We start from the raw sequence: 12,211 nt of genomic DNA on the forward strand, positions 1-12,211 counted from the left end.
GGGAAGCTTTGAAAACGAGTGTGTTGGATAATAGAGAGAAAATGATAGAGTATCAGATGAAATTGAAAGATGAATGGAACGCAGTGAAAGATCAGGATAATAGCAGTGTGGAGGAGGAATGGCAGTTGTTTAAGAGTGCTGTGGTGGGGCATGCAGAAGAGGTGTGTGGTGTGAGACGTGTGGGTGGTGGTGTATGAAAAGGAAGTGAATGGTGATGTGAGGAAGTAAGTATGGCTGTGGCTGAGAAGAGATGTGCATATGAAGTGTGGCTGCAGAGGAAGGATGAGGTGTCATAGGAGAGGTATAAGGAAAAGAGGAATAGGGCGAGAAGGACAGTGTGTGATGCTAAAGTGGCAGCAGATGACAGGTGGGGTAGGCAGCTGACTGAGAATTTTCAACAGAATAAGAAAATGTTCTGGAAGGAGGTTAAAAGGGTGCGAAAGGAAGAGCGAGCAGAGGATGGAAGGATGTTAACTGAGATTGATGCAGTAAGGAAGAGATGGGCAGAGTATTTTGAAAGATTGTTAAATGTAGAGGAGGAAAGGGTGGCTGAGATTGTGGCAGATGGAAGGGTGCAAGGAATAAATGTGTTGGAAGAGTTGAATGATTCTTTGATCACGAAGGAGGAAGTGGAGAAGGCGGTAAAGGAGATGAAAACAGAGAAAGCTGTAGGTATGGATGGGTATGCTGTGGAATGCCTGAAGGGTGGTGGAGTGACTATTGTTGACTGGTTAGTAAGACTGTTGAATGTGTGCTTTGTGAAAAGTTTTGTGCCAATTGACTGGGCAAGTGCTTGCGTGGTCCCATTGTATAAAGGCAAGGGTGATAAGTATGAATGTACTAGCTTTAGGGGTATAAGTCTCTTGAGTGTTGTAGGTAAGGTGTATGGTAGAGTGTTAATTATGAGAGTTAGAGAGGGTACAGAGGGAGTGATTGGTGATGAGCAGTGTGGCTTTAGGAGAGGGAGGGGATGCGTGGATCAGGTGTTCGATGTGAGACAAGTGTGTGAAAAGTATTTAACGAAAGGCAAGGATGTGTTTTGGGCATTCATGGATTTAGATAAAGTGTATGATAGAATTGATAGGGAGGCTTTGTGGACTGTTTTAAGATTGTATGGACTTGATGGTAGGTTACTAAAAGAGGTGAAGAGTTTTTATGTAAATAGTAGAGCATGTGTAAGAGTGGGAAATGTTGTGAGTGATTGGTTTCCCGTGAGAGTGGGGTTGCAACAGGGATGTGTGATGTCACCTTGGTTGTTTAATATTTATACGGATGGTGTTGTAATGGAGGTGAATCCATGAGTTTTAGGTGGAGGTCTGAGTCTGGTGAATGTTGATGGTGGAGAGTGGAATATGAAGCAGCTGCTGTTTGCAGATGATACTGCACTGGTGGCTGATTCAGAAGAGAGATTGAGACAGTTGGTAGAGGAGTTTGGAAGGGTGTGTGATAGGAGGAAATTGAAAGTAAATGAGAATAAGAGTAAAGTGATGAAGTGTACGAGGTTGGTAGATGGTAGGAGGATGAATATAGTTCTGAATGATGAGTTGCTTGAGGAGGTAGAGTGTTTTAAATATTTAGGGTCACATGTTGCTGTGCATGGAAGAATAGATGCAGAAGTGAAGTTTAGAATGAATGAAGTAGGTAAGATGCTGGGAGGAATGAAAAAAGTGTATAGATGTCATTCGCTTAGAATGGATGTAAAGAGAAGGCTGTATGAGGGTGTTGTGGTACCGACTGTGTTATATGGGGCTGAAACATGGAATATGGGTGTGGCAGAGAGGAAAAGATTGACTGTAATGGAGATGAGGTGTCTGAGGAGTATGTGTGGAGTGACGCGCATGGATCGAATACGAAATGATGAAGTGCGAAGGAGAACTGGAGTTGTTTGGGAGATGGCTGGTAGAGTTGAGCAGAGGGTGTTGTGATAGTTTGGGCATATGGAGAGAATGGATAATGAGCGATTGGTGAAAAAGATTACTAGGTCTGACGTGAGAGATGTCAGGCTGAGAGGGAGACCACGAATAGGATGGATGGACAGTGTGAAGAGAGCACTGGATGCAAGAGGGATGTCTGTTGAGGAAGGAAGAGTGGCTGTGTGTGACAAAAATAAATGGAGAGAAATTGTGAATGAATAAATGATGACGCAGCCCTGAGGGGATATTCTCCCACATTTGATCTGATCAGCTAGTCAGGTTAGGTGCGGGTAAGGGGATGGGTCAATTATGATGTGGCAGGGGTAAACCAGCTCTGCTGTCGGGCCCTGCTGCAGATATCACTGACTGCACCGCATAGTTGACCCGTGTGCAGTGTGGTGTGGTGAGGATCTGTCCCTTCTCCCCTTTGGGGCTAAGATGCAAATGAATGTGTTTGCAAGGATGAGTAAATTGTGAGTGTGTGGTCCTGTCTCGGCTACCTCCCTTTCCTTGGGGGAAGCAGCCTAGGTATATAGATAGATAGATAGAAGAATAGGGCATAGGGCTTATTTCAATGGATGAAATCAGTGGAAAATTCCGGGGAAGATTTGCTTAGCGCAGTGCTGCAGGGCAGGCAAGAGGAGAGGGTAATGGAGGGGATGTAGGGAGGGGAGTCAAGAACAGGGATAAATAGCTAAATTGTCAACAATGGATGGGAGTACAGATGACATTATAGCAGTGCTGACTATTGTTGGACACTGGCAGTACTGATAGATGATACAAGCCACCACTTGAAAGCCTGGGAGAATTGAAACTAACACAGAATCGCAAAAGTGACGCACCGCTGTATGATCCATTGCTCCCGAGCGTCACGAAAGTGACGCCCCGCTATGATCCATTGCTCCCGAGTGTCACGAAAGTGACGCCCCGCGGTTAAGGGGTTAACAACATCTTTAATGCTGTTAAGGAGTCCCAGTCCGCTTTCTGACCGCATGTGTTTTATTGCAGCCACCACATTGCTTCCTGAATTCTATTTTTACACTCTGGAAATTTAGCTCATCTCATGGCATCTATCACGGTGTTCCTTGGGCAGCTAAATATGATCCTCATTGCGGCATTCTGGATTTTTTCAAGTTTTTCCAGCCTTCCTTCACCAAGGCAAGAGAGGACTGGGCTTGCGTACTCTAATACCGATCTGACAGTAGTGAGGTACATCATTTTTAGTACTGGTACACCCACCCCTGCACCACTATAGGCCATTGATCTCAAGGGCTGCAATCGTGCCTTGCATTGCGTTATTATGTGGTTCATCTCAACATCTTTACAGTCTGCTGTGTAGCCGACATACATACCTGGGTACTTGTAACTTCTCACCCTCTCGATGTTTTTGCCATTAATTACTAAACGCTTTTCCCTTAACACATGACACTGGAACTTTGTCTTACCCTCGTTAATTACAAGACCCAGACTTTGATCAGGTTGCCGAACCTGTTCAGTGCAGATTGCATAACATCAAAAGTTTTGGACTGTATCAAGATGTCGTCGGCATAAATTACTGCACTGACCCCGAAACCCAGGTGTTCATGTGCTACTTTGTTTATCAAAATAAATATTGAAGGACTCCTCCCTGTGGTGTACCAAGCTCTAGATGCTTTTCCTGGGAGAGTGTCCCTTGGGTCCACACCTGGGCCTGCCGCCCAGTGTAGCAATCTTCCCTTTACCCCCATGCTAGCTAATTCATATAAAGTTACTTCTCCATTGGCCTTATCGAATGCACCTTTGAGGTCATTGAATACCCTGCAGTAGTCAGTATCTCTAGAAAGGCTCTTAATGATGGCGTCTTTTGTCCCTTTACCTTTCATAAAGCCGTACAGATTCACACTAAGCATGTCACCTATGAGGAATATTATTGTCTCTAGCATGATTCTTTCCATCATTTTTGAAAAGCATGATGTTAGTGAGACTGGTCTGTTTCCTCCAGTCGTTTTGGGGATAGGGATGATAATTCCTTTTTTCCATGCTCTCGGTATTCTGCCCTCCCTGAGACTCATATTGTACAAGTCTAACAGTGGGCCGTCCTCCATGCTGGCCAGGCAGTTAATTATCTCATACATGACTCCATCCTCACCAGGAGCTGTAGACCTTCCATTTTTAACTGCCTGCAGTAACTCATCCCTGGTTATGTCTGTGCTTGTCATGTCTTCAGTGTTTAATGCAATAACAATGAAGCTTCTCCTTTTGTCCTGCCATGCCTCTAATGTCTCCCTCACGTCGTGTGGCAGGCATTCACTGCTTGCTGCAGATGCCCACAACTCCATTAAGTCTTCAGCTAATTTTTCTGGTTGTGGGTGTGCTACGCTTTTCACCTTTCTCCCTCTTACTATGTTAACTTTCCAACTTTCGAGTATGCTCTTACTGTTGCCTATCCTGTTAGTGAAGCGTTCCCAGTACTACCCCCTTAATTCCCTTTTGGCCTGACTGCAAATCTGGGCCAGTTCCTTCATTGCGGCTTTGCTATCGTCACCCCTACCCATTTGCACCCATTTTCTGTGAGCCAGTCTCATCATTTGTGACAGTTGTTTTAATTCTTTATTGTTATAGTATCTGTCTGTATGGTATGAGCAGTTTTTCTTCATGCGCCATTTATGATCGAGTAATTCGTTATTAACCTTCACTAGGTCTTCGTAAAACTGGTCTACACTGCTCGGATGATAGCCACTATACCATTCCCGGACACCATCAATAAAGATATCAACTTTATCTTTGGGTAGTGTTAATCGTTTTCTGCTATGTGTGATTTTTCGTTTTCCCAGTGGTATAGTGATAGCAAGGGAGAAGTGATCACTTAGCAAGTCTGGTGCAATTTCATATTTTCCCTCTAACCCCCTGACCATTTAGAATCACAGCATAGTCTAATCTCCCTCCCTTGATATGTGTCGCCTCCTGTGTCCCCAGTATTTTGGATTCAGGGTAATCTAATATAAACTGTCTAAATCTCACGCCGTTCGTACTGGTCTTTCACTCTGTCTCCATATCTTTGTGACGAGCTTTAAGGTCCCCAGCTACTAAGGTCACTTCACTAAAACCAGTATCAGGCAGAGAGCTAATAGCAAAGCAATTTTTAGAAACATACAGGTTAATTACGTTCAGCACACCCTTACTCAGATATATTTTGACGGAAACTGACTCCACACCTTCACTCCTGTGGGGACACTCTAACAGCTCCAATGGAATGGAATTTCTTACATATGTAGATACACCCCATATACCATAACCCCCCATAAGTTGATATTTTGTATATCTACCGAGTTTACACAGATTGCCATCCCTATCCCCCGTCTCCTGAAGGAGTATTACATCTATACAATGATTTGAAATATAATAGTGAAGGTGTGTAATTCAATTTTTCAATCCATTCACGTTCCAGTATTTTACCCTAAGTTCGCAGGGACCCATATTCCATAGGTGTCTCTAATACCATATTTGATATTTCCTCTAATTCCTTGGAGAACTTGTCCATATGTTTATGCAGTTCCAGCCAACCTTTAAACACCTTACACTTTTCCTCATCACCCTGGCACATTTCCAAAACTCTTCCTATACCTGCAACACCACTGGTCAGAACCTTGTGAGTTTTGAGTGTTTTCTCTTTTACAATTTTACGCTCTGAAGACTTTTTGGCGTGTTCACTCTCACTGTTGCTGTTCACTATGTTGTCTGTGCTCTCACTATTGTATTCAGCATTTTCTGTCAGGTTCATAAGTTTTTTTTCTAGTGCTTCTAGTTTTCTGCCCAGTTCTTTTACGTATATGATTAACTCACTAATTTCCCTGCTGAGTGTTGTTGTTAGGTTGTGGTGTTGTGAGGGATGGGGTGACCACGTGACTAGGATGTGGGAGCGAGGTGTGACCTGCGCTGCTGGCAGGTGGGGCTATCATGGCTATGTCGCCATGACACAGCTCGTTCCTGGGACCCCTCGAGGCATTCCCTAGGGGCGGCCAAGCTGCCTCACCACCTTCCCCATACACGTGAGGCCCTCCCACCCACGCCTGCCCCCTGGTGCAACCTGAACTGGACGGACTATTTCACGTGGCCAACACCTTCATCCATTGATTCTCTCCCTCCCCTTGCCCTCTGCTTTGCTGTCCTTTCTTCCTGCCCTTTGGACCCTCGCGCCAGATAATTTGGTCTTTTCGGACACAGAGGAGACCTGGCATTGTGATTTCCACCACAGTTACAGCACCGAGGTTCGACACGTGTCCCCATCTTGAATTTTTGTCCGCATTCGCTGGAGGAAAGAGGAGGGGAGGGAAGAGAAGGGGAGAGAGGGGACTGGAGGTATGGGGAGGGGAGGATAATTTTTACTATTTATCATATTTTTATTGGGAGGTTCATGACCATTTTCCCTAGCTAGATTTGACAGCTCAGCTGGGAGGGGAGGGGTGATGTGAAGTTAGGCGAGGGGAGGGGAGGAAAGAGGAGGGGAAGAAAGGGAAGGGGAGGGAGGGGATTGGAGGTATGGGGAGGGGAGGGGAGGGGAGGATTATTTTTACTATTTATCATATTTATTTGAGGGGGTTTGTCACCATTTTATTTTCCTCTAAGCACATTACAATGGTTTATAACATCAATACATACCAAAAAAAAATATGATTTTGGTGATTTTTTGCGTATTTTTGTGAAGAAAACAGGTATGAGTGGCGTATTTTCTTTCTCGCCGGGGCCGTGACGGGTAACTATTATAAACTTTGACGGGCCATAGCTCGGTAACTATTGGTTCTAGGAGGGTGGGGTTTGCGTTTTCAGGTGTGTAAATTCAAGCTCAGTAAATCGGGCATAAAACTTTTAACCTTTGAGAAAGTCGAAAAATAGACCTGTTTTTGCATCCTGGGGGGCAGTTGAGGTTGGAGACTTGCGTACCCTAGGGGTTAAGCTTTGTTTTAGGGGAATTATAGTGTTAAGAGCAGATTATCTTTATCAGAGACATGAAACATTTTCAGTATTTTAGACCATGCAGCTAATTTGCTTCCGAGATGATGCTTTGCCAGTGAGAACATGTCTAGGTGTCTTAGCCTTTTCCATAGAATATGATTTTGATAGTGGACGGTAGTTCTGTTTTTCTATGCTGATCAGAGTGTAATATCATTCCTTAAATGCGCAGCAAAGTCCGACTAAGGTCGGGAACGCTAATCATGTCGAGTTATTATATTTTTACCATGTTTAAGAAGTTTTGGCTATTCAGTTCTAGGATTCCTGTTTTCCCCTTAGCTGGTTCATTGCACTGTTGAAATTTTTTTTTTATCATGGGAAGCAATCAGTCAGGGTTCCTGTAACCCGGGGAAAAAAAAATAGCTGTTTTCGGTGGCAACCATAAAACTAAACGGATTAAGCTCTCCCTGTGTCCTCTGATAGTAATATTGTTCGATCTCACCCTTCTGCGCCAGCTATCTACATTTACTCTGCTCATTGCAGTTACATTTTTAAGTTAGTGGGTACATCATTTGTCAGTGAGAATGAAATCTGTGTTTTACTCAGTGGTCCTTTCGCAGACCATTTCATACTACGTTACTTTTTTAATCAGTTACTCATCACCGAAAAGGCTGTGCCATCTGCATTTTGCATCTCGCATTCAGAACACTTATTGCCAAATCCCATGCTAGACTTCACCTAAAATTTTCTTGCCTCCTTTTGCACTAAATTCTCCCATGACGAATGATTACTGATTTGTGCTTTTATTTTTTTAGAACATCCGAAAATTTTATTTTTTCAATGCCCTCTTTACCATGAGCTAAGATTGAAGCATAACCCTGGATTACCAGTATTTTCCATCTCATAATTTTATTACCTGACATTCTACTGTTTGTTTAAACTAAAGAATTGTTTATTGTTGTCAGTATGTTGCCATTAAAATATCATTATCCACCAAGTATCTCACACCAAATTCCTCATTTTCTTGTTTGATTCCATATAACATTATGATCATCAGATTTAATTTACAAATACCTTACATGAACAGCTTACCAAAGACCTACTTTACAGATTCCAGTTCATCATAAAGAACAGCACAGTTAGCTTCACGGGCAATACTTATGATGCTGCTAACCCCAAGGCTTTGCTTCGAGTGGCGGATGAGATACTCCTAGTGATATCCAGAGATTCTTGGCACGCCATGTGCTGCAGCAGGTTTGACCGCTGCCGTGGCCTGTTGCGCCATTACTGCTGGGAACTAAAGGCCATGGCTTCATACACTTGTCATAATGGTTTAGAAGTGAGTTTGAGTTACTGTATTACCCTGCAAATCCGGTTGAGGCACCTGCAGCGATGGGAACATTCTTCTTATCCCTAGCGAGATAAACCAAGATGTAAATTTTTTACTCGTCGAACTGGGCTGCTGGTGATGATATTGGGTTGGGCAACTCAACCCCTAGTGCAGTGTCTCTCAGCTTCAAGTAGATGGTCAGTGTTTACCCAAGAGGATCGTTGACTCATTTGAATAATCCACGGAGACCCATCTCACTGCCCACACCTCTGCCACTTCAACCTACTCTGCCTCAATAGGCTGTATTTGGTTAATGTCTGTCCTTCTGTCTGTTTAATCTGTCTGAAATAAAATGCTATGTACATATATGAGAATCAAAGGTTTAGAAACAAGTACATGTGCAGTTTCTTCCTGTACATTCAGAGAAAACATGGAAACTGTATATCCAGTCCTGGGATATGCATGCCAATTTGAAAAAATTACGGACTAATACTATCGCGCCATAAATGATGCAAGTATCCCAATGTAAAAGCTAAATAAACTCATTGGTGGCATATGTGAAGGAGTAACACCCCAGGATACACTCTGTAGTAGTAGTAGTAGTAGTAGTAGTAATAGTAGTAGTAGTAATAGTAGTAGTATTACTAGTACTAGTACTAGTAATAGTAATAGTAGTAGTAATAGTAGTAGTAGTAGTAGTGGTGATGGTAATGGTAGTGGTAGTAGTAGTAGTAGTAGTAGTAGTAGTAGCAGCACCAGCACCAGCACCAGCGGTAGTTGTAGTAGTGGTAGTAGTAGTAGTAGTATTAACAGTAGTATAAACAGCAGTATTATTAGTAGTATAAACAGCAGTATTAGTAGTATTAGCAATAGTGTCAGTAGTAGCACATTATTCCAGGACACAGCAAGGGATTCTCTCTTGTGACCCTATGTGCATTCGTCCACTTTAATACATCAAACTTTCTCCACCCTAGTACTGCTAATAGTATAAGTGGTGGCGGTGGTAGTAGTAGTAGTAGTGGAGGCGGTAGATGTAGTAGTAGCAGTAGTAGCAGTAGTAGTAGTAGGAACCAGCAGACCTCTACATTGTGGGTAAGACAGCTGCTCACGATGTGGGTGTAATCCAATCCACAGAAGGAACTACCCAGGGGGACCCCGTTGCCTTGGCTATGTATGCCCTGGCGATTACAGCGCTGCAACAACAGATCAAATACGAGGCCACCAATGTAAAACAGGTAGCCTATGTAGATGATCTCACGGATGCTGGCAAGGTGGAGGATGTGAGGAAATGGTGGGACCTTGTAACATCTCATGTCCCTGAAATAGGTTACTACCCTAATGCAAGTAAGCCTATCTTGATCGTGAAACCAGCTTACTATCAAGATGAACAGGAAGCCTTTAGGGGCACAAACATGATAGTGACCAAGGAAGGTCAGTGACATCTAGGTGCTGTGATTGGAACTAAGGAATTCAATGACCAATATGTGAGTGATACAATAAAGACATGGGTAGAAGAAATTCATATATTATCCAGCCACGCAAAAACAGAACCCCATGCAGCATACACTGCATTTACCTATGGTGTAAAGCACAAATGAACCTTCGTGATGAGGACCATACCAGACATCGTTTTTTTTTTTTTTTTTTTTTTTTTTATGTGACCGACTCTGGGCATAGGCTTCAAAGCCTGCTTTCAAGGCCCAGTAGTCCTCCTACGTACCGCACACCTCTACATGTCACCACTTCGGCGCTAACACCCACCGTCCATACTGAATACATGCTAGGGCTGTCTCATACAGGACTGGTGTATTGGTATTAGCGGGGGTATTTTTACGACATGTCGGCGGGCCTTCTGGTAGATGAGTAAAGTCTGATTTTATGAAATTCAAATCCTTAAACTGTTCCCTGCCTCAGCGGGATTTGAACCTGGGTCCGTTAGGACTGCAGGCCAACTCTTTACCGATCGAGCCACCGCCTCCCCCTGCTGCTACAACCACTCGAGGATGCTATTAGGGATTCAATCCCCCCATCTCTAACCAATGGCCACATCCCCACACCAGAAGAGAGGGACCTTCTAGCACTACCACCCAGGATGGAAGGCCTTGTCATTATAAATCCAGCAGCTGTAGCAAGCTACGAACACAGAAATTCACTCAGGCTCACCGAATCCTTGTCACAGAAGATTTGCGCCTAGGTTGAGACGAGTGAAATCGACCACCAAAGGCAGAAAGACATAAAGACAGAGATAAGCAAGGAGCGAGCAGCAAGACAGAAGGATCAGCTGCAGCACATAATCGAACATCTAACACCAAACCAATGCAGAAGAGCTGAATTTGCACAGGAGGTTGGGGCATTGAATTGGCTCACAACACTGCCTCTCGAGGCGAAAGGCTTCCACTTCAACAAACAAGATTTTATTGATGCCATAGCCTTGAGATATGGATGGCCAATAGAGAACCTACCTCAACAATGTGCCTGTGGCACTGCCTTTGATGCAAACCATGCAATGGTATGCAAGAAGGGAGACTTTGTTTGCAGCCGACATAATGAAGTACGTGACCTCACAGCCAAAATGCTGCAGGAAATATGCCATGGTGTCACGACTGAGCCATCTCTGCTACCCCTGGACGGTGAGCACTTCACCCACAGAACAGCAAACACATCAAATGATGCAAGAATGGAAGTCAGTGCTCGAAGTTTCTGGACACGTGGGCAAAGGGCGTTCTTCAACATCAGGATATTCGATCCCATGGCAGCATGTCATCGTGAACTGTCTCTCGAAGTGGCACACAAAAGGAATGAACAAGAATAAAATAGAAACTTTCAAGAAAGGATCCAACATGTGGACCACGCCCGATTCAGTCCCCTTTTGTTCACAACATCAGGTGGGATGGGTCCAGAGGAGGCGAGATTCTATTCGAGATTGGCAGAGGTTCTTTCTGAGAAGAAACATCAAACGCACAGTTCTGTTATGGCATGGATGAGATGTCGACTGTCATTCTCCCTCATGAGGTCTGCACTGCTATGTCTCAGGGGCACAAGATCATCAGCCCTCAGGCCTGTCTTTCTGGCGGGTATGGATTACGAAGCTACAGTGGTCAAGAGTCGCATAGACTCCAATAGTTTAATGTCTTTATTACACTGTATTATCAATAAATGTAAAATAAAATGATAATAGTAGTAATAGATGGTTCGTAACCACAGCCGTTGGTGTGTTTGGGGCCAACGGATTGTAATATGAGGGTTAGTGTTAACCTTCACATTACAACTCCATATAGTGAACTGTATTAGGAAGGTTGGTTTTGATCTTCACAATTCCCCAATGGATGGAGGTGATTTATAAAAAAAAAAAAATGGTAGTAGTAGTAGTAGCAGTAACAGTTGTTGTTGTTACCAACCGTAATAGCAAAGCTGGTTTTGTTTTCAGTTTGTCAGTCTGTCTGCACGTGAGTTTGTGTGTCTGTTAGCACGATAACTTCGCAACCGCTCAAGATATCATCACAAAATTTTACAGATGTGTAGTAGGGATGAAATTCTCGGACGAGTTCGATACTGGTGAGAATAGGTCAAGGTCAAGGTCATATTCCGAGCCGCGCTAGATATGCATAAGCTAGCGAATGGTGTGATTTCCCCCTTGGGGGGCCTCTAGTTGTTGCTGTTGCTGTAGTAGTAGTAGTAGTAGTAGTAGTAGTAGGAGGAGGAGGAGGAGGAGGAGGAGGAGGAAGAGTATGCTACCAGCAGCTTTAGGAGACAAGAGTCCATTCTAGAACATGTACTAAGATATCAATGCGATATCTGCCCTCCTAGCCCTACTGTGCATCCTTTTATGTCTTGGATGGTGGGCTGACCCCCATAAAAATCATGGTTGGAAAACTGTATAGAATGCAACACCATCAGAGTAACCAAACGAACTCAGCTGGGAAATTTCATTCAGATCTATCATACAGCCTAGATGAGTTAAGGCAGAGGCAGACAGACAGAGAGACAGACAGAAAGACAGGCAGACCAGACAGATAGAACAGACAGAAAAGAACAGACA

The 12,211-nt window shown here is 43.8% G+C and overlaps 1 pseudogene; it reads left to right on the forward strand.

Annotated features, from left to right (window-relative positions):
- The first annotated feature begins 5,803 nt into the window (after positions 1 to 5,803).
- Positions 5,804 to 12,211, forward strand: part of LOC145411603 (uncharacterized) — an 87,048-nt pseudogene continuing 80,640 nt past the window's right edge.

Source organism: Coenobita brevimanus, chromosome 90 (genome assembly GCF_032717465.1).
Source record: "Coenobita brevimanus isolate Jiangsu-jjx chromosome 90, ASM3271746v2, whole genome shotgun sequence".
NCBI lineage: Eukaryota > Metazoa > Arthropoda > Malacostraca > Decapoda > Coenobitidae > Coenobita > Coenobita brevimanus.